Below are 24744 nucleotides of genomic sequence, written 5' to 3'. Positions count from 1 at the left end.
GAATGAACTGCTGTCCTCTAAAACTGTTTTGTGATGAGCCAGCCTTGATTCATTCCATGTCAGCAGAACCTGTCAGATGAATGACACACTTGGGCATCAAGCATTCATGCTCCACGCTGCCAAATGAAAGAAGATGAAAAGGTCCATCTCCATACATTCAACCCTTTCCCTAAGGTTTACCTAATGATAAGTATTATGCATTAAGCAGATGAGAGAATTGAAACAGAGGTGACGTTTGATGCATATGTTAGCATCTCCTCATTCTTTTGTATGAAGTGCTCCAAAAGGCAGGGAGAGAGAGAATGAATTCTTTTCTTTTTCCCTAAATTTAATTCCTATGTGAGAAATCTCCTTTCCTACAAGTGCTCTAAATGAACAGTTGATTTGCTTGGCAATATCATGAGTACTGCAATGCAGAAGCTCACAGTAACTTTTATAACTTCACTTCAACAAGTCATTTGGATGCTTGGTCCTCAACTTAAAAACTTTTTCTAGGTAATATCTAAGACCTAGGAATTCATAACACTCCACTAATGCAAAATCTATGAAAGGCTTGCTACTGTTCCATAATCTGTATAACAGCACTGTTTTACTGCACTGACTATTGCAAAGTATGGGCATGTGAGTTCTATGTATTTATAACAGCCCTGGCTCCTATTTTTCCTATTAAAAATTGTTATAAGGAAAAAATGTGAGTATTTGGATTCATAATTTTCTCCTTAGCCTTTACAAAAATTAAGATAGCTACTGCAGATTTGCTTCCAAAATAATGAAAGGCACGTGCTCTTTTATACTGCTTCTTTTCACATAGATGAGGAGAGCTCACCAGCTAAGCTGCTTATAAATTACCACAGCAGTTGGCTACTATTTAATGGTTTATTTCTCTGAGACAATGAGAAGGCAATTTTACACAAATACTTTCTACCTCAGATGCTCTCTCATGCAGAGCCCTGCTCTCTTTCAACATACCTATCAACCAATTGATCAATCAATCAATCAATCAATCTATAGATATTTCCTTACAAAAGGTGAGTAACCCCTTAATATCTTGTTTGGTTTAACACCTGCTGTGAAGTGCCTCACCTGCTCTTCCCAAGAGGGCATAAAGGTATAAATCCTGTATTTCTAACTCCAGGCAGGCAGACCTCAGGTGACTGCAGGACCCTTCAAAGAGCACTTGGATAATGCCACAAGGATTGTGCCTGTTCATGGAATGGAGTGGGGCTAGCAGCCTTTTGTTTTCAAAAATTACAGTATGATGGTGGAAAAACCAATAAAAAGCAGTGCTTTTAACTTGTCCTTGAGCCAGCACAGAGATTGTTAGAGATGCCAACTATTCTAAAATTATAACTCAAAGAATTGAGACATACATTTTAGAAGTAGTTTAAAGAGGTACCACAATCTTGTTGGTAAAGAATATTTTTTTTCTCTCTCTCCTGTTAGTCAATCTCCCTCACTGGAGATATTCCAGGATTCTCTGGACATAATCCTGTGCAATGTGCTCTGGGATGACCCTGCGTGAGCAGGGGCATTGGACCACATGAACCACTGTGGTCCCTTCCAACCTGACCCATTCTGTGACTTTGGGACTTTGAGAAGCAGATAAAAAGGTCTGACAATATTGACAGACCTACGTCTGAAATAAATTTGTCTGGGGATCAGTTAATAATAACTAATAAATAGGAGGGAGCGGAGTTCTTTTTGCATTTGCAATTAATACTAGGCTGTTTCAGTGCCTACTAAGAAGGTAGAATTCCTAGATTAATGTATGATCCATCTGGATTTTTTTTCTGTAAAACTGTAAGTCTATCCAAGTTTTGGATACCCAGATGTTAAAAGCATGCTTAATTTCTGTAAAAAGGATAAATGAGGGTGTAGAGTACTAAAATAATGGAGGGAACAATATAAAATATTGCTATTCTATCTGTATTTAGAAGCAAAAAAATCCATTATGACAATGGCTGCTATATTTTAAAGTCATAATGAGTCACACAGGTTTTATTAATGCTCAACATAAAATTTTTTAAATTCATCACAAAAATTAAAGTCATTGTTCCTGAGTGCTTCAGGGATCCATATTTTTAACTGAAGTACATTAGGACCATTCAGAGAATAGAAAGAATGAAGCTTTGGAAAAGCCTGTGGAAAAGTCTTCCCTTTTAATCTCAGTCAGCTGGGAAGCAGATGTTTTAAAAGCTATTTAATGGCGGAGGATAAGGTCCAAGCCAGCTGTGCCAGTTTTTCTAAGCACATCATGCAAACACTTACTCATATGGATGATATCTAATTATCACTGTAAGAACATTAAAATGGGCACATAAACTTGAAATGTTAAAGTTGTAGAAAAAGCCCTACCCCAGGATGATAACTGAGTCACAAAATCCTTCAGAGCCTCATGGCAATTCTTAATGCCACTGTCACTACTTTTAGTATGTGTTAATCTTGAAAGTGACAACAGTAACCACATTTATTAAAAAATAACTTAATAAAAGTGGAACAAATTATAAACAACATTCAGTAAAGGTAAGCAATATTATGACAACAAATTCAAATTTTAGTTGTAGACTTCTCAAATATTCTTTGTGAGTTGTATTACTTTCTTTTATCTACTTGAGTAAGTATCAGTAAAAAATGTTAAGGAAATGCATATTGTAAGAAAATAAAATGGTCCATATAATTATGAAGCTTTCATTAAAATATTAATGAATATAAAAATATTATCCTGTTTATGTGACTTAGTGGAAAAATAGAAGAGTGCCTCATTCAGTAGACAAGCAACGCTTCATCATCTGTACACTGTTGGTACAAAATTTGAATGACTGTTTTGTAAGGGGAAATAGATAAAAGGATAAGATGAAGCCTCTTTTGACACTTCTAAAAAAAGAAGTTACGAAGCAAAAATTGCATACACTTGACTATATTCTGTCCTTATTTGAGCTGATAATTTAGGGAAATTCAGAATTCAAGAACTGCAATAAAAAATACTCCAGGATTTTACCAACTAAGTTCTCAGGGTTAGGGTATTAATGTGTAATCCTTTTGATTTTGGTGGATACAACTTCCCAACAACCTGATGAGCTATCCAAATAATTATTTAATATTTAATATTAGAATTTAATTAAACATTTTTGAAGTACCTACAGGGTCATTTGGGCCTCCTGATTTTCTAAAAAGAAAATAAACTCTTGACTTTTGGAAATTGCATTAAAAATGTCATAACTTAAAATATTAAAATGAATACACTATAGATTAAGTTCTAAAATAATATATTCTGATGAAGGGAATTTGTCAGCATAAGAAGGAAATACACAAGATGTGTTTGAGTTTGTGGAACTGTCAACTCCTATGGATTAACTTACTCAATGAATGAATTCATTCATGAATTAATCCCATAAACAGCAGCTGAAAATACCAGATGTTTGTTTGAACCCTGAGATCCTGGCAGTCACTGAAGTTTAATCAGTTCCTGACAGCAAGTACTATCATATTCATCCTCTGGTTTAGAAGATGGGTGGAAGTTTATCACCAGAGCTTTTTAGAGAGCTCATTTTATATATATATATATATACACATATATGTGTATATATATATATATTTATGTATATATATATATGTGTGTGTATATATATATACACACACACACACATATCTCTATAATTAATGAAGACTAACATTTGGTGGAAGTTTCAGAACTACAAGCAGTCATGGATTGCAACCCTGACAATGTAAACTTCATGAACTGGCCTGAGGCTGGCAATTGTTGCTACGACAGTTTTGACTGAATGAGCTATCATTTGACCCTAAAGCACCTGTCCAGCCAAAACCTATCACAGAATGGATGACAACAGCTATTTCAGCAGCTGTAGAGAGGCAAGAGCACACCAAGAGTCAATAGTGAAAGTAATAAAAAAGGATAAACTTTCCATTACAAATAAAACCCAGGAAACTCTTTCTGATCCTGTTTGTACAAGAAATTGTATATAATGCCAAAGCTTAGAAGTGGAGGGAGAAAAATAGACTCCACACATTATGACTGGTCAAAGGAAGAAAGGATGTCACGATAACCCCCAGAAACAGCCTTCAGGAAAATAAGCACATCTTTGTTTGTGTTAATACTTTTGCTACAGTATTTACAGTTTCTTTGAGCATTTCTTATCTCAAGTTATTACCCATCGCAAAAGCATGAGAGGTAAAAGAAAAAAACAAACCTGCCTAGGAAACCAACTACTAAAGAGCTCTTTCAAAAGTACATTTGAAATTTTATAATAAGTATTACCCCTCTCCCCCTGCCTTTTATCACCACTTAATGAAGCATTGCTGGAATTGAGCTCTCTGTGCAAATTTCATGTCAGAGCTTTTAAACCTGGTGATGGTCTGACATTATCAAAATTCTAGATTTTTATTTTTAGAATTAAAAAGTCTCAAAAAACTAGGATTTTAAGGTATGGTTTGGTATTTCAGGGATGGCAATATTAAGAATTTGTATAGAATTCTATTTTGTTTTTCCAACCACATCATGCAAACATGTACAACATGCAAGTAAGACAAAAAAGAAACCTCCCTAAACCACTGCCTTTCCACTTTTTACCCTGCTTGGGTTTTGGTTTTTTTTTTCTGCAAAGCACCATAAATAATAATCCCCAAATATAAAAATATACACCTTCAACATTCAACTACTGCTTGATTTGTTTCCATTGATCAGCAGCTTAGCCTATAACCACCTTACTTGCATGTGACCTGAAATTTTATTTTTACCTTGGAAAAAATATTTGCTTCTAGCCAGATCTTCCTTCTTGGGAAAGGAAACACTGATCCTACACATAGAGTCATTGTGCACTAACAAAGATGAAGATACCCTGCCCTCAAAGGTATAATATAATGATACATATATATGAGGCAAAGCAGAGAAAGAAGGCACAGACATTTCAATCCCCCAAAGCACAGGCATCAGGCAGAAGCTGAAAGAGATTGATGGCCATATTTGCAAAAGTGCTTGTTTGACAAAACAAAACCCTCACCTGACCAACTCCCTAGACTTCCAGAGAGGCAAGTGTTCCTCACTCTCTGTCAAATCCCCCTCCCCCAGAAAAACCCTTATAAAAATCCTGAACATTCATTTTCTCTAGACCACAATTTCATAAGGAACAGATGCAAAAAGCACTTGTTACTATAAACAGACAATATTTTTATAAAGAAGTGATCAAAGCCCTCAAAATCTTTTATCTGATGGTCAAAGATATTTTCTGTGTAATTAGAAATGTAAATTTGGAAACTTTCAGATGGAAGACGGCATTGAATATTAAATCATCAAAGTAGGATTTGTTTTAATGCTTATTCATGTTTGAACCAGAGAAATGCTGCAGAAATATGGCTAAACATTACTATTGCCTTCATTAATACAAAAAAAAAAAAAAAAAAAAAAAAAGAAAGCTGAGACATGAATCCTTCCATCCATCCTAAGATGGATGATAGCCCATCTTATTCACCAAAGGCTACATAAGAAAACTTTGATTGGAAGAGAAATCAACACCACATTTCATCACTCCTAACACAGCACTTTAGGCATAAAAATAATTTTTCTGTAATTATCAGTTTCCCCTCAGCCAGTTTCTGCCCTCACAGCGTCTTACTCAGAATTTTTTCTGCTACTGATACCTATAGTAGCACAAAGTGATTTAAGATGAGTTTTTTTTTCTGACAGTGTTCTTTTAGATGTTCTTCTGATCTCCTTTGAAGCCATCTATGTTCCTTCTTCATTCCCCATTTTTCTTCCCAGGTATGGCTTTTGACTCCCTTTTCTCTTTGAAATCCCCACATTCTTCTACAGAAAGAAGGAGCCTAAAGGAATAGAGTACTGAAATCTCACCTCCTGGTGTTCTTTGAGGACCATTTGGACACTCACTACTTAAAATCTTGAGTCCTACAGAAATCTTCAGTGAAACTGTGCAAAAATGAAGAGAGCAACAAGGAGTACAGAGACTTCCAGATGATGTGAGATTAAAAAGACAATCTTTAAAATGTGTTAAATGGAGCTTGGTGAGAACTAAACTTTATCCATAAAGTGATGAGTTAGAAAAACTAGAGAATGACAAGTATCTAATTCCAAGTCTATGCATTTGAACTTAAATTCTTTAGGACTAGAACATTAGGGTGGGAGTTGATAGTTCTCATGAAATATCCTATCAGTCCCACCAAACATGGCCTTCCAGAAGCACTTGATTATATTTAAAGGATTACAGCACAAGCCCAGCACTGGCACAAGTTAGTGAACATGCAGTTCACTTGCACGTTTCAATTTGAAGGCATTGCTTTCCTTCTGAGCTGTTTAGAATAAACAACTTGAAGTTTACAGCATGAATTTGTTGAGATCAAGAACCCAAGAGTTCTTCTTGCTGGTGTGCCGTGAGAATGTCACTGCAAATGGCACCAGTGTACAAAGCCCTTTGGTGACCTTTCTGTCACACTCCACATTCACCAGAACAACCCGGTGAGACAGGAGAGTTCTCATTGTTCTGGAGAGAGACAGGTTCAATGATCAGAGGTTCTAAAATCTCCTTTAATCATCAACATCAGAATCAGTGACTCAGATGTATTCAGAGGGAGAAGCTGTGGAGGAGTTTCTTTAAAAAGAGCAAGCAAAACAGAGTAAGCAAAGCACAAAACTAATTAAACTTGATGCAACAAAAAACTCAAGCATTTTTGATGCAATTTATTAAGGAGAAAAAGCTGTGAAATTAACAGCAATCAAAAACTAATTAAAGTTGATGCAATAGGAGCAGCCAAAGAATGCCTGATAACATTTATTGAACCAAAGAAACATGGCTGTCAAGCTAAAAGAAATCAACCAAACTCTGTTTTTGAATAGTTACACAAAGATAATTATTCTCTGGATGACACTTACAGAATAAGATTCAAGTCATTACCTCAAAAGACAAAAGGACTGACATGCTGTGTTAAACTGCCTGTGAAGAAAAGGGCCTTAATACAGAAATTTCATAAGTAATTCCTAAGTCTTGCATATAAACAAATATGATTCATCAATCAAAAACAATGCACTGCTACTGCTATATCAATTACTTCTATAAACTATTATTTGGAAAATATTTGGGAGAATACCTTGTGCAACAGGGTACTTACAAGGCAGGGATTCCTGGTTTTTCATTCTATCTTTGAAACTCATTCCCTCAGCGCCTGGGGCAAGTAATTATCATCTAGGAGTCCATTTGTTTTAGGATTAGGATGCAAAACTCAATTCCTGATGTCAAGCACCATTTGAAGTATGGCTAACTGCCAGAAATTCTTTTCCTAAAGAAGGTCCTGGTGGGGAATAGTGAAGTGGATCTGTCTGCAGTGAGAGTGAGGCACTTCAATTTTCCCAATGTACGTCTTTTGTATCACCATCTCAAAATTATATATTAAAAAAAAATAGGTGTTCACAGATTCTAAAGTATGTTAAAAGCTTTCTGTTTAACTAAAATTGCACCTTGTAAATGCTGTAGGAAGGGTCACAGTCAGGGTCCATCTCATCCAAAATACTCAATTTCCAGCACCTGTATTCTGAAATAATCATTTAAAACTAAATTGGGTTTTAAATTGGTGGGGCCTATAGGCTTTCAAAATTTTTGCTAGTAAATCTCCAACATTATCATCATCATCCTCCTCCTAAAAACTATCACAAGGCTCCCATTCATGCAATGATCAAATAAAAGTCTGTCTTGTAAAACATGACATCACAGCCAAGTGTAGCACTGATCCAAAGCAAACTATCAGATTTGGTTTGTCATCTTAATCTCAAAAAGATAATATCCTCAGCTGAGAAGTAAAGTTTCCTACAATTCATTTAATCATTTTAGGCTCCCACTTCTTATGCTAATATAATAATGATAATAATAGTAATAATAATAATAGTAGTAGTAATAATAACAACTATAACAACAAGGACAACTACCTGTTTCTGGTGGAGGGCATATCAAAAAAGTGATGTCTCAAGCCTGGCATTCAAGTCCAAAAAGCTGCAATCTGGTATTAGTGACATGGCTAAGGTAGGTTTTGATAATTTTTAAGCATAAAATAGTGAGTTAGTCTGTTCAATGGTTCTGATTTTCTGTTTAACCCCAAGGATTTTTTTAGCAGTGGGTGAAATCCTCATTACTTACACAATCTTTTAACTGTACTTCTTTTTTATAAGAATGCTCAGCCTTACACTGTCAAAATATCCATTTTACTTTCACAGACAGTTTATATCATTAACATGGATATTTAATGGCTCCTTTTTTCCTAGTCTGTTGTGAAATTGCTTAAAATTTCAGAAGAAAAGTCAAGATGTTATACTCTTTATCTTGGAAATAAACCCTGTCTTGCAGGGAGCACTTGTTTATATTCATTTCAACAGCAGATGAATAAGGTTCCAGCAGAGCTCCAGTAAAGAGAACATTTTCACGTTTGTGTAGTAGAGACTTCAGCAGCCTGGTGCACAACTTCACACTTAGAATTGCAGCACCACGTTACCTCCTTACATAAGCAAGTCAAAGCCACTGCAGAGGGCAGAGTTGCATCTGCTACTCTGTGTCATGATTTGATCTATCACAGACAAAACTTGCCTATAAGGCAACTGTTGGGAGTGATAAATTATATCTTAATTTCTTGAACACACAAAGACTTTTAAAGAACTAGCTCTTTGTGGGTTTTTTAGTCAATTATTCAGCAAAGAGTTTATGAAACATGAAATCCCAAGAATTCACACCTGTTCTGTTTATAGTAATTTACTCCTTTATAAAAATTCTCAGCTTTTTTGTCCATCTTTTCCCGCTGGGTAAGAAAGAATTGGGACTTACCCTCCTGGTCTACAGCTGCCTCATTCTCTTCTCTCAGCTGCCTGGTCAGTCTCTGCCTCTTCAAGTGGAGAAGAAAAAAAAAAAATTCTACCTGCCTTTCTTGCAGTGGCAGAATATATTTAGATCACTTTTTTCATGTTCCTAATACCCACAAATTTATAGATACTTGGTACTCGTACTTTCTTTAAAACAGATTGGAACTGGACAACATAATAATGAGGGAGCATTTGGAAGAAGAAAATGTGAGTTAAATGACGGTGCAATCATATGGTACAATTCACTAGGAGCACCAGCTAAAAATGCTTTTTCTTTCAGCACTTCAGATTAAATGCACACTCACAAAATCCCAGAACAAGTCTAAGAAAACCACACTGACAGCACACCCCTTGCAGGAGCATGACTTGAAAATACCTGATCATTTCTAGCCACTGAGGAAAGGAAAACCTTTGAAGATCCTCAGATGATATTGTTTTCAGTGCCACATAAATTACATCAATTCAATTTCTATTACCCTCTATTCCAGGCCTATTAAATCTTTACTAATAGGTCTCCTTCATGTCATGCCCGTGCAGTGAGATGCAAGGCCCTTTTTATCATAAGTTAAACCGTGGTAATGGGGGGAAGGCTGGGTGACATACTGCTCTCAGACAAGGAGAGTAATTTGCACATTTTAAAATAAGAAATTAATCCTTATCGCCTCTATAACAACTTGAAGGACAACTCTGATCCACTGTGCCTTGATCAGCTTGATGTAAAAAAATACCCATTTATTGTTGTAGATAAAAGAAGGAAAGGAAATATGACTACTGGAATATCTTCCTTCAAAATTGTTGCAAAGCACATAAAATGAATAAGGACATTTTCATATCACTGCCATTTGATCTTTTTCTTTGCTACTCTCTGCCATGTTTGAAAACATAAACTCAGATGTAGGCTGCTTGACTGTCTTAGAAGAAAAGGGAAGATCCTGTCACAATCAGAAAGAGAAAATCTATATTAATAAGGGCGTGGGGTTAGGGGTTTTTTTTCAGCAAAGTGAGTTTATTACTGACCAGTATAAAAACCATCCTCTGAGGAAGGTGCAGTGCACTGATAGATTGTACACAGACCCCTTAACTTACCTCCTTGCAAATGGACATCATCATTGCCAGCAGATTTTGTTAAACACGGATGAACTGCACCTCTTAAAGCCTTCAGCAGCAAGGCTGACAATTTTTGGACAGTAAATCCTCTCATTTTTGAAAAAGCAATGATATACACTTTAGGACACATCGATCTGGAGCATGAGTCCAAGCTCATCCAGGCTTAAAAACCTTGGAAATAGCACAGGCTGACCTGAGTTGCATTAACTTTTCTGAATTCCCCTACAGCCTCTCAAAAGAAGTGGTTCAAACATAACATGATAGGAGAGCATTTCCAGCTGTCGTCAGGAGCCTCTGCATTGTGTGCTGATGTGGCCCTGCATCATCCTGGGATGATGAACTCTGGCTTGAGGAGCAAAGGCAGAACAGAGAGAAATATGGTTGGAATAAACTTTTCTTACATCACCTTAACTGCAGTACGGTCGGAGAATAATGTGAGTAATAAAGCAAGGATGTAGCTGGCAGGAATGGATAAAATACGTCTCTCTGCTTAGCACACTGTCATCTGTAAATGGGTAAAAGTATGCACGTCCTTGGTACCTTCAACACTCAAACCAAGCTGGATTTTAAAAGTCTAACTCACTACAGAAGTGGATTATTTTACACAAAGCCACAACATGTTCCATATCATAGTTTTCATTTCCTCAGGATCTGAAGAGTTCAGCAAAAGAGCAGGGCATCAAAACAAAGATACACCTTGCTTTTTTACCCTCCTATTTTAGCAGACAGGGGTGCACAATTTTTCATAAGCAAGGCAAAAAAAATGTTTAAAGGACTTGTAAACTGTACCTTTCTTTTGAATTGTCCCCATTGAGGCTGCTCGCTTTCTGAAAATGAGCATAAAAAACCTCAAGATGTCCCAGAGAGAAAAGACGAAACATCTTTTCTGCTTCTGCTTCTCCTAGGAACAAATCCCCCCAGAAACTGGCACAAAAAAGAAACCAAAATATGCAGTTACCCTACTAGTAAAGCTTTCCACAACACAAAGTAATGCTATTTAGCAGCACATTACCTTGTACACATTACCTTCACTTTCTGCAGCCAGGCACTCACAGGTGCCTTAGCCCTGAGCGGATCTGTGATGGAGCAGGGAATGAGCTCACAGCTCTGACCCAGGCCCTGAGCTCCCCTCTGTCAGAATGGGCTGTTCTTATGACACTAAGGTAATACTTGAAGGGAAGAGTCATTCTAAGAAGAAGTTTGTGCTGGTGGTGTGTGCTCTGTAGTGCCAAGGTTTATCCCTTACCCCTATTTCCCAAGAGAGTGAAATTCAGTTTTAGGTCAACTCCTACACATATGAACCTGATCCTTGAAGCAGACCTTTCCATGGTTCCAATGGACCTCACTTGTTATGGGCATGTGAGGCAATAAAACCAAACTCTAAATTACATTCAGTTTTCAATCAGAGGCTCTTGAACAGAGCCAATGAAAGGAAAAATGCTTTACCAGTGATCTGTGCAGACAGGCTGATGTGTTTCACACAAAACAAGCAAAAAGCCCACATTGACAAAATCATCATATTGAGAAAATCACTAATTAATTGATGTAGTAATGCCTCATTTTCTACTTTCTGTTTTAAAACTTTATTTTAAAATTGCTTTCTATTTTTTTTTTTTTTTTAAATAATTGTGATGCTAGAATGGTGTGCTGATTTTGGCTGGGGTGGAATTAAGTTTCTCCGTAGTGGCTGGAACAGGGCTATGTTTTGTTTTTGTGCTGAATATAGATTGAGATTTCAGTTCAGAACAAGTTTCCATTCCATACCTATAAAACTGAACTGAAATAAACACTTTAAAATTATTTTTAAAAGATAATATGTTTACATCAGGCAATTTCTCCCCTCCTCCAGATCAACTTTGATAGTTAATGATACATTTTGAAGAGAAGAATATTAAAATGGTGATATTTCCTGAAAAACAGCAAATCTAGATCTCACTGCAGTTCAGTTTTGAAGAAGAATAACTTTAAAAGAGACATGAAGTTTCATTATTAACACTCAAAAGCTTCAGTAAAGAAGCTTATTAAGCACCAATCCACAGCTATGCCTGAAAGACAAACAAAGGTGTCTTAATGACTAAGGATGTCTGTTACAGAAAGTGGGGGTACAGTGGCCTAATACTTTTTTCAAACATTTTCTGTCCTTCACTGTCAAAAAATGTTGTCTTTTCATAGTCTTTTCCAGAAGCTAATTCAGGGTGAAAGATCAGTCAGGTGTCATTCATGTGAAGCCTTGATACTTTATTTATAACAATTTCTTACTGTGACTGGTGAGCAACCAATTTACCTGGAAAACACGCAGGAGGGATCCTTGTCAGACAGAAGGACCTGGCACCCATGAGGTCTCTCAAACACTTCCCCCAGAGCTAGTGAACAGAGGCTGACACAGGTATTTTAACAAGAACACCTCAGGTGGTGCTCAGCCTCCTGCCTGAGAGGAACAGCACCTCGCATGATTTCAAGGCTCCTACTTGCCTCAGCTCTAAGGTGACCCTCCCAGGTGAGTGCAAGAATAATTCCAGTATGAAACTGCACACTGAAACAAACTAAAAAAGGAACAAGCCCTCCCCTTTCCGTGCCCCACCACCCTGCCCACCCTGACAGATGCTCAGGCACGGGGAAACAGCCATTTAAAATTCAAAACATTGGCCAGGCAGCATCAAGGCGCTGAGGAAGAAAATGATAAGAAAATGTTTTTATGCTAATAAGGGGAAACTGAAGCCTTCAACAGGTCAGAAAAAAATACCCATTCACAATCCTGGCTTATCTGCGCAGAGAGAAAATTCCGTGTGTGTGAGTCAGTTGCTAAGAAAGCTCTGACTAATGCAGATACAAGTCTGACTTTTTAAGTTGACATTTCTACTTTTCCAGTGGATCAGAACTGTCAGGAGAGTTCCCCAGGCAGAGCAGAGGATTGCAGAGCAGAGCTATTCTGTAGCAGTCTGAGTTGTGGCGTAAGTGCTTTGATGGAATTAGTAATGGTGGTTTAAGGAACAGCCTCGGATTCTATTCCCAGCACTAGCAATTACCACTCCCATAACAGAATCAGAACAAAGGAACAAAATCAGATAGAAACGAGCTGGCAAAGAGCAAATTCCCTTCTGCTGCTGCTTTCACAAGGCCATTAAATAACATCTGGCAGTGGGGCAGGGCAGACAACTGGAGACAGGAGCATTTTAAAGTGCTGCTCCTAGACCGGCCAAGAGCTCAGCTGCACAGAGTCCTTCATGTCTCTTCTGCTTTTCTCACAAGATGTGACCATGATAAACATTTACCATTCAAACATTAAAAATTACCAAAAATGTCTTTTACCAACTATATCAGCAGAACATACTGTGCATCTGTAGATGGATTAAATATAATTTTGCTAGGTAGTTGGAGAAAAAAAGTCTTTAAAGACAGCATTTGGCATGGGTTAATCACCTCTTTCATTAAAGAAAGGAATACATACTGAGAACATCTTTCTGCCATCCGATTAAGCAATGAGCCAGTACAATTGTAAATCTTCTAGAAATTCCCCATGGTTCAACTCAACAGAGGCAATTCTTTACTTCTCAGACCATATCTCTCATTTTCAGATAAGCATTGCATTAATTGTGTACAAAAACTTCCTATCATGCTGTTAAAAGAAATGGAATGTGACTGTTCTTTTTCTCCTTAGCAACCTTTGACAATTAAGAGATTGAATTATTCATATGTATGTTTAATAATACAATAACATTTTTAAAGCTTGCTCACCACTCAATTGCTCAAACAGCACGCAGACCCAAAACTGTTTGATTCCAGTATAAATAGTGCCACTATTTCCTTTCTGCTGTTGTCGTGGCTGACACAACTTACTGTCTCTGTAACTGAGGTAAAAAGGATTTCAAGGTACTATTCTGAGAATCACATGCTATGGATTGACTTGCAAGTCATTGGAATTTCTTCTTCCTTTTAATGAGGCAGATCTTAAGCCTTGTCTGCACTTATTTTATTATTTACAATTAATATAAGTACTAATTCTCTGCACCCATATCATGTAAGTCTGCTCAAGTCTGACTCATTTTCTGAACACAGTTCAATGCAGACAAGTTTTCTCCTCTGTGCTAATAAGCAGCACAACCTTGGTATTAAAACAGAAAGAATGAGACTTGCACTGAGACTAATGATAATTTCATTCAGTAATGGGAAGATACAAATGATACCTGCTTTATTTTTTAGGGAAAAAAAAAAAGACTGGAAAAATCTGAAGAATGTCAGGAAACACATCCTGCATGAAGAAAAAGAAATAAATACACGTGCTAAGACTGTACATCGCACTGTACATTTTATAAACTAAGCTTTTGTTTACTGGACTAAACTAAGTCATGACCCTTATGGGAAGACCCATCTAGTAAGATGATTTTGTATTTTTTGCTTCCAAATGTTATTTTAAATAATGAGAAATTCTATTTAAGTTACTTTCCTTCCATCTAACCTACATGTGAGCCATCAGTGTAATTGCATGGCATTATTATTCTCTTAGGCTGCTGCTGGACAATAGAGCTACAGATAGGAATAAAACAGTAACAGCTTGTGACAGGTTACACTTAAAATGTTTGATCAGACTGATCAATGGGCCTGTGCTTCCAAAGCCAAGCTGAGGTTCAAGGAAGGAAAAGATAATGGTTGTTCCAACGCTTTGGATGTATCTCAGTGAATTAGTAGGCGCTTGGGATTCTGCTCCAGACTTAATATAGTTGCCACATACAAGAAATGCTTTTCACCATCTCAGACTCCATGATGGAAATTCTCATCTGCATTATTTCTTTAAAAAAATATTTCTGTTACTGTCTACCCACTTATTTTACATCTTGGTTTTATTTTAGATTTCAGAAGCTTAATTTTTTACCCAGTTTTGTAATTATTTTATATTATCTAAACAGCATACTGAAAACCTATTGATATTTGACAATGAATATACAAATGTCAATAATTACCTGTTAGTTATTGTAGATTAACTGTTAAAGGCATTTTAACCTTTTTTTTTTTTTTAAACATCTGTTAATATGAGGTTAAACTCTCTCTGCTATTGGTTTGTTGGTTTGTTTTTTCCTCTTCTCCATTTACACAATTGCCTTTTGGTTTTTGTGTTTCCTCAAGCTCCTTTTACCCAGAGAACAAGCCTCTGAAAGTAATCTCATTCATGTTGATTCAGTTCTTGTTTCAGTTAAATTTAAAGTTATTTTCTTTGGCTCACAGCAGAACATTGCAGAGTCTCTCACTGAGGTATTGAGGATTTTCACCCCATATCAGCAGCTCATCAGCAATTACTTTTCTGCACACAGATCCTTAAAGATCCAGGACACAATGATTTGTTACAATTTCTGTGCTGAAACAATCATGTTCCTTAAATAAGTTTCTACCAGAAAGGGAGAGGAAAGATGAGCACTTCTAATAATGGGAGATCCCATGCTTCCACCTCAGAAATTGAAAACAGTATTATTTTTAGGCACATCCAGGCACTATGAAAGCATACATTTGCTGCCTTTATTTAAATCTTTGGATATATTAAAATCCTCAGTTTGCCTGACCTTAATACCATGATCCTCCTGTAAGCTATTCATCTGGCTTTTGGATTGGCTTCATAAAATCTGATGTTAGATTTGGTAAAAATTGCCTTTAATTTATTTCCCATTGCTGACAGACATTTAAATATGGTATTCTATTTTTGCTAATAGAGCAGAATTTCTATCCACATGACAAGGTGTGACTCTAATGCACAGGAGGGGTTCAAAAATTTCTCTTAGATTTAGTACACATCTTTTACAAATTTGTTTTAGTGGGTATATTATACATATATTTAACATACCCAGTGAAAACAGACACAAGCTATCCTCACTCTTGCTAAGTGTGTGGAGAAAAGCCTGCTACAGGGATGTTCATACTCACTGTATTACAGCCAGCTCTAACTCAGCATTTATCTCCCTGAGCCAACAGGCTCCTAAACTCTGCTAATTCAACATTGTGGGAATAGAACATCTCTGGGATATCTCCACCCTGTTTGCCTGAGCAAGATGGAAATGTCTCCACAATCTGGCAAGCCTCCATCTCCCAGAGAAGCTGTAATTTCAGAGGACACAGGGCTGGAGCCCACAGGTAGAGTTCTGTTATCAAACCAGGTTCTGGAGCAGGTTTGGAATCAATCTAGTTGTCTCAGGCCTAGGTAAGGCAGAGTGGGAATTCTGAATCATGCTGATAGAAGAGGCTTTTCCTATTCCATTAGTATTTTCCTACCTGACAGTCACTGTCCTTCAGTCATATCCTTTGGAGTTCTTTTCCATCCACTTGGGTAATTCTCTAAAAATGTGTTGTTGAATCACTCTGAACTACATTTCTCCTTGACCTGCTATGTTTTTTATTCCTGCAACATTTACTGACTGTTAATCTCCATGTTAACCCTTCTAAAAGCAGCTGGAATGTCAGTGACTGTACCACCTGCTGTTAGTGTAGGACTGCTGAGATTATATTGCATTTCATTTCAGTTCCTGTTTCAAAGTCAGCTTTTGATTGACTGTTTCCAGTACCACTACCAGAGTGGTGCAGAATCTTAAATTTTAAATGTGTTAAGTTACATCTGTGTCTATGAGCCATCCTAAAAATGTTTTTTTCAGCTGATCTAATTTGCTTGGAGAAACCCTGTGGAACCTGGACAGATCTGTCTGCAATATCTTAGCTAGCTCAGATGTCTCTTCATGGCACTGTGCCACGCAGATACTGTCATGTTTTCAGGGGTTTCAGCTTTGCCCTTGGAAGATTTTTGTCTTCCAGATACAAAGTCATGACTACACTTGTGGTGTGAATTATTTCTTTTTTCTGTATCCAACATCGCACATTTTTGTCTGGGGAATATCTGAATGTTCCATGATTGTCTTTCCCCTTAAATCATAACTATTCTTATGCTTTTATCCTAAAGCTAATCATTTATATACTGGTATATTTATACATTGATATGATGTTTCTAAATATTTGCACTTCAACATTTTCCAATGCTGCCGTTTTCCTCTGAGAAGCATAATTTTCACCAGACCTGAAAATATCAGGTGAAAATTCAGTTTTCAAAGTCAGTTCTTTCTGTTCTCCATAGTTCAGGGTTTTTTTTGGATTTAACAATCACTTATATGACAAAACATTCCGGTTCTGGTCTGTCTGGTGACCCTCTTATTCCTATGACTCTGCTGTACTGAATACCCTGTGATATAACAATCAGCATTCTTGCCTGTCACATAATTTCTCAAAAAAAAAATAAAATAACCTTCACCTTCCCTAAGGAACACTCCTCGCTGTGTTCCTGATTAAAAACAAAATGTCTTTTTTCTGCCTACCTTCACGTTTCTTATGATGTACAATGCTGAGCTCCACTGCTCCGGGATCTACTGCTTATCATCATGAGTGTATTGTCCCTCTTGCCCTTCCCTGCACTCCAATTGTTTCTCGCTATCATTTGCTCCAAGAGCTGTCTCAAAAAAACCCAACGGGTTCAGAATTTAATGTAACAGGTCCATTTTCTTCAGAAATCCCTCCCAGGAAGTTTGGCTCATCCCCGTAAACAACTAGTGCAGAGAGTGTGGATATAAGAAATTTCTCTTTGCACCTCTTTTCAACTTCACCGCCCCTCAAAAAAAAAAAGGGATTTTCACTCATAAAATATTCTTTGCCACTTAAAACAAAAATAGCCAGCAGCCTGAGTATCATGAAACTTCATTACAGAGTAATCTGAACAGTGTCATCACAACCACTGCTTCAATTCATCATATACCAATGTATCAGCTTCATTCTCCATTTAGCTTGAGTGCTGGTAAACTCAATTTCTGCACATACCCACACTTCAGCACAATATAATGCAAACTCCTACACTTTCTAACCATCTCTACAATACAGCCATTTACTCCCTTAATTCTGCTAAGAAATGGAAAAATAAATGTTGGAAGTAGGAGTAGTTCTACTAATTTTTTGCAATGAAATAATATTCTAATGCATTGTAATACATTTTTAAAATGTAATTTTCATATTCAAGCAGACAATAGCTGTCAAGATATTTTAATAGACTCCTGGTCCTTTTTATCATGTTATCTTTTTTAAAATGCATGAACACAAACATTCCAGGTTTCAAAAGTGGCAGCCTGTTTTGAAACCATGGGGTTTTGAGGATAAAGAGAGACACTTATCTCAGAAGCTCTAAGACAGCTTCTTTCCTTCCCCAGAGCACTATGGAACTACCAACCAAAATGATTTAAGCTTGTTTACTATCCATGACCCAGAGGGAAGCTGCATCAGGTTTGGTAGGGATGGAATTAATTTTCTTCATAGCAACCTGTATGGTGCTGTGTTTTGGGTTCATGACCAAAACAGTGTGGAAAACACATCAGTGCACTGAATATCGCTGAGCACTCTCAAGGCCTTCTCTGTTTCTCACTCTGCACCCACAGTGAGAAGGTTGGGGGTGGTCAAGAAGTTGGGAAAGTACACAGCCAGGACTGCTGACCCAATCTGACCATGGAACAGTCCATAAATACAGCAATAAAAAACTTGGGAGTTGTTTTCCACCAAGTAGGGACTGTTTGGAGACTGACTGGTGCATCACATTGCTGGTAGGACAGAGTGAGTGACTGCCTTTCCATTACTTGGAATTTTTTTATTCCTATTTCCTTCTCTTATTAAACTCTCTTAACATTGATCTGTAAGTTTTTCTTGGTTTTGCATTTTTGATTCTCTCCCCTACCCCATTTGCAAGGGAGTGAGAGCAAGAACCCATTAGTAAGAAAGAAAATTGCAGCTGAACAACTTAACCCAGGTTATCTGCCCCTATATGTGATACTGTGGGTCTCAAGAAAAGATAAGACCTGGCCAGACAGCTACTGATAATTGTCTGGCACAGTTGTGAAATCAACAGATCTGACTAACAGAAAAAGATTATCTCAACTACATACCTTGGAATGACTACTCTAAAAGATTTTTATGGAAAGCTCATTGTGAAAATTGTATTTCTACCACGTACTTTTTTTTTTTTTTTTTTTTTTTTTTTTTTTTTTTTTTTTTTTTTTTTGTTAAGTGCTAGAAACTTCCTAAATATTATAAAGCATTTACAGACTATTGCTATTCAGGTCAGGGAGAAAAAAGAAGATAAAATAAAATCCTATCTCTATACACTAACTTCTTCCAAACTTATCTGGCTGTAAAATAATCCTTCAATAATTACCTGCATAGTTTCCTTGCATTTTCCCCATTGCTTTTCATGCTACTTCATAGGTTGACTACAAGGTATTCTCTCCTTGAAAGGGTCTATTAAACTCTAAGTAACAGTGAATCTAATTTATATGTGTACCCTAGGATGGGGTTAAGCTTGGTCATCATCTCCTGTCTGATAGCATCTCCACTCAATTATATAACAGGAAACAGAGCATGTGAAGGTGGAGACGTAAGTCCATTCATCATTGCTACTCGATTTCACATTACCTAAATGCTAATGCTCTCCATCCTCCCAACAATATAGCTTGTCTGCCTCCCTGTCTTGCATAACTAATTTAAACCATGTATGTTCTGCTTTCCTTTCTACTGCAAAAATAAACATTATTTTTTTTGCTTCTCTGACTCATGTTTTGCACAAGCCTATTCCTTTTGTCTACACGCTCACCTACCTCTTAAATTCAACTACTCACTAGAATCATTAAATGTCTACAAGAGGTAAGTTCACGATTTCTCCCCAGTCAGAAATATCCTCAAATTATTTTTGTAACTCACAAGTACCTCTGCTTGTTTATGCAGATTAGAATCTGAGGCTGAATCACCAGAGAATGGCATAGATTTGGTTTATACTTAAATTCAATAGTGAGAGCCTGGCTGTCACAAAGCAAGTCAAAGAATAAATACAGCTATCTAGGATGGATTTCAGTATCTATATCATGAAAAAGACAGGATTTCCATACCTGAAAGGACCAGCCTTTTGGTTGGCAATTCAATCACCATTTTAGTGTTAGAGTAAAAAAATTCTCTGCACTAATGAATCCTTCCAAACTGACATACATGGTACTGGAATTGAAATTCCATGCCTTGCACACAGTGAATTTTCGACTCCCTCTAAATATCTTCCTATTGAGAAAGAAAAAAGTCAGCAGCTGTTTTCATGGAGCTGATAGCACCTCCCAACAGTCACAATGGTTTGATTGGAGACACGGCCTAAACTCCCTAAACTCACATGAAAATTCCAGCACAATATTGCCACCCTTGTGAGGGAACAAATGCTGAACCTCATGGGCTGCTGCTGTACCCAAACATGTTCCCAAGATCACCTGAGGCACTGTGCCTATCAGGGAAGCTCTTGAGGGCTTTGCAAGAGCAGTGGCCTCTCACAACCCTTGCCAAGTGCACCACTATCTCTGAAAGGTATTGAGATGATAGGGAGCTACATAAATGCCAAGCACTCTTACACGTGAAAAATCAAAGGTCATCTAAAGAAACATATTCTGCTGCTGAGGCATGAATAATTCTGAGGCTGGAATATCCTTTCTATTTTTTCAGTAAGACATGAAAGTGCTACTACTCAATGAAAGCACAGGGGACGTGTACCCACCTATGATTAGCATCAGGCACATGTCTCATCGAAATCTGTGTCAGTTTGTGGCAAACTTATCATGGTCAATGTCAACACACCCTTGTTTTACTATCAAGGGACCTGAAAACTTCCCTGTAAAGGTGGAGAGCAGCTATTTTACACTTGCACTTGCCTGACTGAGCAAAACTGCTAGGTCTGTACACACCAGGTACAGATTCTCTTCCTTTTGGTGGTCCGATTACACATTTTTATACTGAGGAGATTAAACACCATTGATATCAACAGTCATTGTTCAGTTGTACATTTCTCCTTTATAACTCAATATCCTGCTACATATTTATCTATATTCCCTACTGAATGGGAATATGAGATGGCTGCTATAGTAAGTTGCATAAAGGTTCTTTTTAGTCTTCTCTCTATCAAATATCTCGGTGTTTGCATGCTATGCCCTTTTTCTTATAGCTCTGCATTCATATTTATGTCTCTCTGCACTTATTGCCCTCTCAAAAACCTTAAGAAGTGACACTAGTGAAGATAAAATAAAATAACCTATATTAATTTAAAATAATATCTGCCAGTTCTACACTGTTGCACATTGTGCTTTTTCCAAAGGCAGCTATGCAATTATAAGTACTTGAGTGCATAAAGTGATATGGAGGTTTCTATGGCAATTATTCATTTTAATTGAAAATTGTGTAGGGAAAGACTCATTTCAAGTGCAGCATGCAATTTGCATATTTTTTTTTTTTCCAGAGAATCTGGACTTCCATAGGGTGAGTTGTGAACTCCTATTTTTCAGGAAGACACAATCTTTAAAATTCTCAGGGGGCAGCAGTGGGTGGGAGACCAAGGTAAGGTTGTTAAGCTTATTAACATTTAGAAGTATGTATCCACTTATTCAGTACAGTATTTTTTACTGTCTGGTAAAGACTTGATGTTTTAAATGAAAGAGAAAGATTTAAAAATACAATTGATACACAATGCCCTTGAATCTCTGAGGTAGAGGAACCAGAAAAAGACAGAAGTACCAAAAAGGACAGCAAGGCGACAGGTCATCAGTGAGACCAAGTCCACCAGATCAAACATTTATATTTTCATATATTTTAGCTACTCTGTGTTAGAATAATAATGAGGACAAAGTTATTTTGGATCTTAATATATTTTAGAGTGTCAAAGAAAGAGTTGGAGGGAAGCAGCGGTTTCACCTTGGTTAGATAATAAAAAAAAGCTATAACCCAATTTCCTGTAGGAAATTAGGATTTCTTTCTCTTCCTTATTCCCATCACTACAATGAGTCCAACACATTATAGGCCTAAATTTACAACAAAAACAAAGTAGATGTACTGCAAGTTATGAAGACCTGGAAACAGCCTCTGAACTGTGATTTCACTTTCACTAAATTCAGTGTTGCCTTTTCTGAAACAAGGCTCTCCTAATTTTTTGTCTATATCATTTTAAGGCTGTATAGGCCAACTGCCAGAAATGTCCCAAGTTAAAAATAGCTCCTGTCTCCTTCATAAATAATAAATAAATATTAATTTGATGTGAAAGTTGGGGGTGGAAGTGTTCTTTACCAGCTACACAATCCCCCTAACTGAGAAAAACACCTCTTAGAAAGAGAAAGGAATATGTGAGGGGAAGCAGAAGAGTAATTTTAATAATGTGGTTTTGGTATTAGTGTGTCTGGTTCATTGCACTTCTGTACTTTAGAATATCTAGAAGAGAAAAGGAAGAATGACTCCTAACTTCAATGCCAATGATTGCACCACAGTTCAGAAGAATGCAAAATTACATGAGTGTGATTTTCATAATATTTGTTCCATGCATTTTTAATAAACTGAAGATTAATAATTCACCCCTTTGGAGAGGCACAGGAATTTGAAGGCCACATTTCTTCCAGGTGACTGATTCTCTTTTCCTTTTTCACCAGAATTTCTATTTTGGTCAGAAAATGGCTTTGCAAGACAGGGGAACCAACTTGCTTGAGAAATGAGCATGAGCATGGAAGGGGTCTCGCCAAGGACAATCCAGCAAGGGAGAGATTTTCACTGCATGGACAATTTCCTCTATTTTTGGCAGCTGTTCTGCCATATGGTGGTGGTCCTAAGGTCTATGGTTGGACTTGATGAGATCTTAAAGGCCTTTTCTAACCTTAGTTATTATATATACTGGAAGCTCTCACCTCCCTCATATTCTGCTGGACTCTCCAACCTCTTTTGACACTTACATGCATTCCTTCATTTTACCATTTGACTCTCTCATAATTATTAAAATATATAGCTGTAAAAAAAGGTTTCTTGAATTTGTTTTATGCTCCCAGATATGAAAGAAATATACTCTCACTCTTATGTGTGCCAGTCATACAAATAACCTATTGAGGGGAAGTAAAGTTCAAAGTAAGCAAATTTGATTTATTTCTGAACATGGCAACACAGAGTTACGCAGCTCTGATGGTGAGGAAAGGCTGCTGGTGATGCTGCTTGTCTAAGCTTCTGTTTTCCACAGAGAACATAACTCTATAGCTATTCAAGCTTCCATTAATTTTAAGGGTTTGAGTAACACAGCTATTAAAAAGCAATGTTCATGGTGATGAAAGGACAAGTAAGACCTGGAGGTTGGTTTTGGCTAACAATAAGAGACAGGTTTGAATAGACTCTGGCAGAGGCACTGCTGTCAATAAATTAAATGCAATGACTGGTTGTAGAAGAAAGCTGCTTTTTTATAGCCAAATTGTATTCCTGGCTGGGAGAAGTGGGAAACGAGGAAAGAAAAAAAAAAAAGGGGAAGCCTCTACATTTTCACTTGCCATCATTTCCTGACAAAACCACTAATAAATATCTCTCTCAATTTTGGCTCAATAATGCAACCATCAAAAGCATGTGAAGGAAATATCTTTCTTACTTATAGAAACCCATACATATACAAACAGGAAAAATTGCCAGTGGAAGCTGTGGCTTCCCTTTCAGAAGTGGCAGAATGTTTTGCATGCAGGAATTGGATGTACTGCTCACTCCCCTCAGTATACTTGAGAGTGGAAATATCACACAGAGTGCAAACTGCTGCTGACATAAGACTTGGTATCTCCAGCTAAAGGATCTGAAGTTTTCTTCACCAAATGAAGACATTTCCATGTGTAATAGATGCAGAGTAATTCCTCCATAAAATTAATCATCAAATATTCCTTCAAGTCATGGGACAAGCTAAAAGTTCAATAAAGACTCTGGTCCCTTAAATTCACACACTTGAGCTCTGCACATTTCCTGTGGGGAATATAAATTGCTTCTAGTACTTACTACTCTGAATGCCATTCAAACTGTTGCTTTAATTCATTATATTCAAAACTAATACAAACTTCAATTATTTGTTCTAAAAGTAGAGATTTCGCTAAAGCACACAGAAAATTCAACTCACACCAAAATGGCTACAACGCTCAAATTAATGTATTTGCAGTCCTTACATGCCCTTCCCAGCATCCTTTAAAATGTCACTTATTTTATAAAATATATAGATTTTCTGAGTATTGATGTGCCCTATCAACACACAAGGTGTCTCTGCTTTTAGTTTTGCAGACATTACTTACCCATCCCAAATCACTAATGATTACAGCTAAAATGAAGGGGTGCATGCGGGCAAAGGTGACAGCACAGGACTTACAGCTGGAAAGTTTGCACCTTATAAACCTCTCATCTTCAATCTCACATTCAAAAGGTACTTGTGATTTCAAAGAAATTGCAAATCAAATGATTACACGCTACAGGAAATTAGATAAAAGAGAAAGGAACCACTTCAACACCATCAAGAGATTCTATTCAGCTATTATATTAATAGTAAAAAAACATATTTTGATTGCAGCTTCTGCAGGTATAAAATGACAGGTTTTAGATTCTCTTTTATTGAAGTGCACAGATCCACAAAGCGTTTTTAGTCCTACAAGGTATTTTACACTCTTGTAATCATTCAGCAAAGCATTTGGACAGCAGTTCTTTAATTTTGAGCAGAGTAATAACTGCACTTGTTAAAATATGTTCTAGAGTATGTAGCACCTTTCAAAATAAATTCAAGCACCAGAATTTACTGTTGAACTTTTGTACCACTGAAATCAACACCAAAGCTTTCACATTTTTAAAGCTAAATGATGAATTAATTAGTCTTAACTTTAATTTCTTTACAGAATCTACTGCAATCATTACATTAACAT

General features: G+C 36.9%; 1 protein-coding gene across 1 annotated transcript in view; it reads right to left on the bottom strand.

Annotated features, from left to right (window-relative positions):
- CADM2 (cell adhesion molecule 2) overlaps window positions 1-24744 on the bottom strand; it is a 575896-nt gene that overhangs the window by 137549 nt on the left and 413603 nt on the right. The gene's annotated exons all lie outside the window — the stretch shown is intronic.

The sequence above is a fragment of the Pyrgilauda ruficollis genome, unplaced genomic scaffold (assembly GCF_017590135.1).
Source record: "Pyrgilauda ruficollis isolate IOZ18807 unplaced genomic scaffold, ASM1759013v1 scaffold50, whole genome shotgun sequence".
Taxonomy (NCBI): Eukaryota; Metazoa; Chordata; class Aves; order Passeriformes; family Passeridae; genus Pyrgilauda; species Pyrgilauda ruficollis.
The sequence above is the reverse complement of the archived record's forward strand: the minus strand, read 5'-3'. Positions and strand labels throughout refer to the sequence as shown.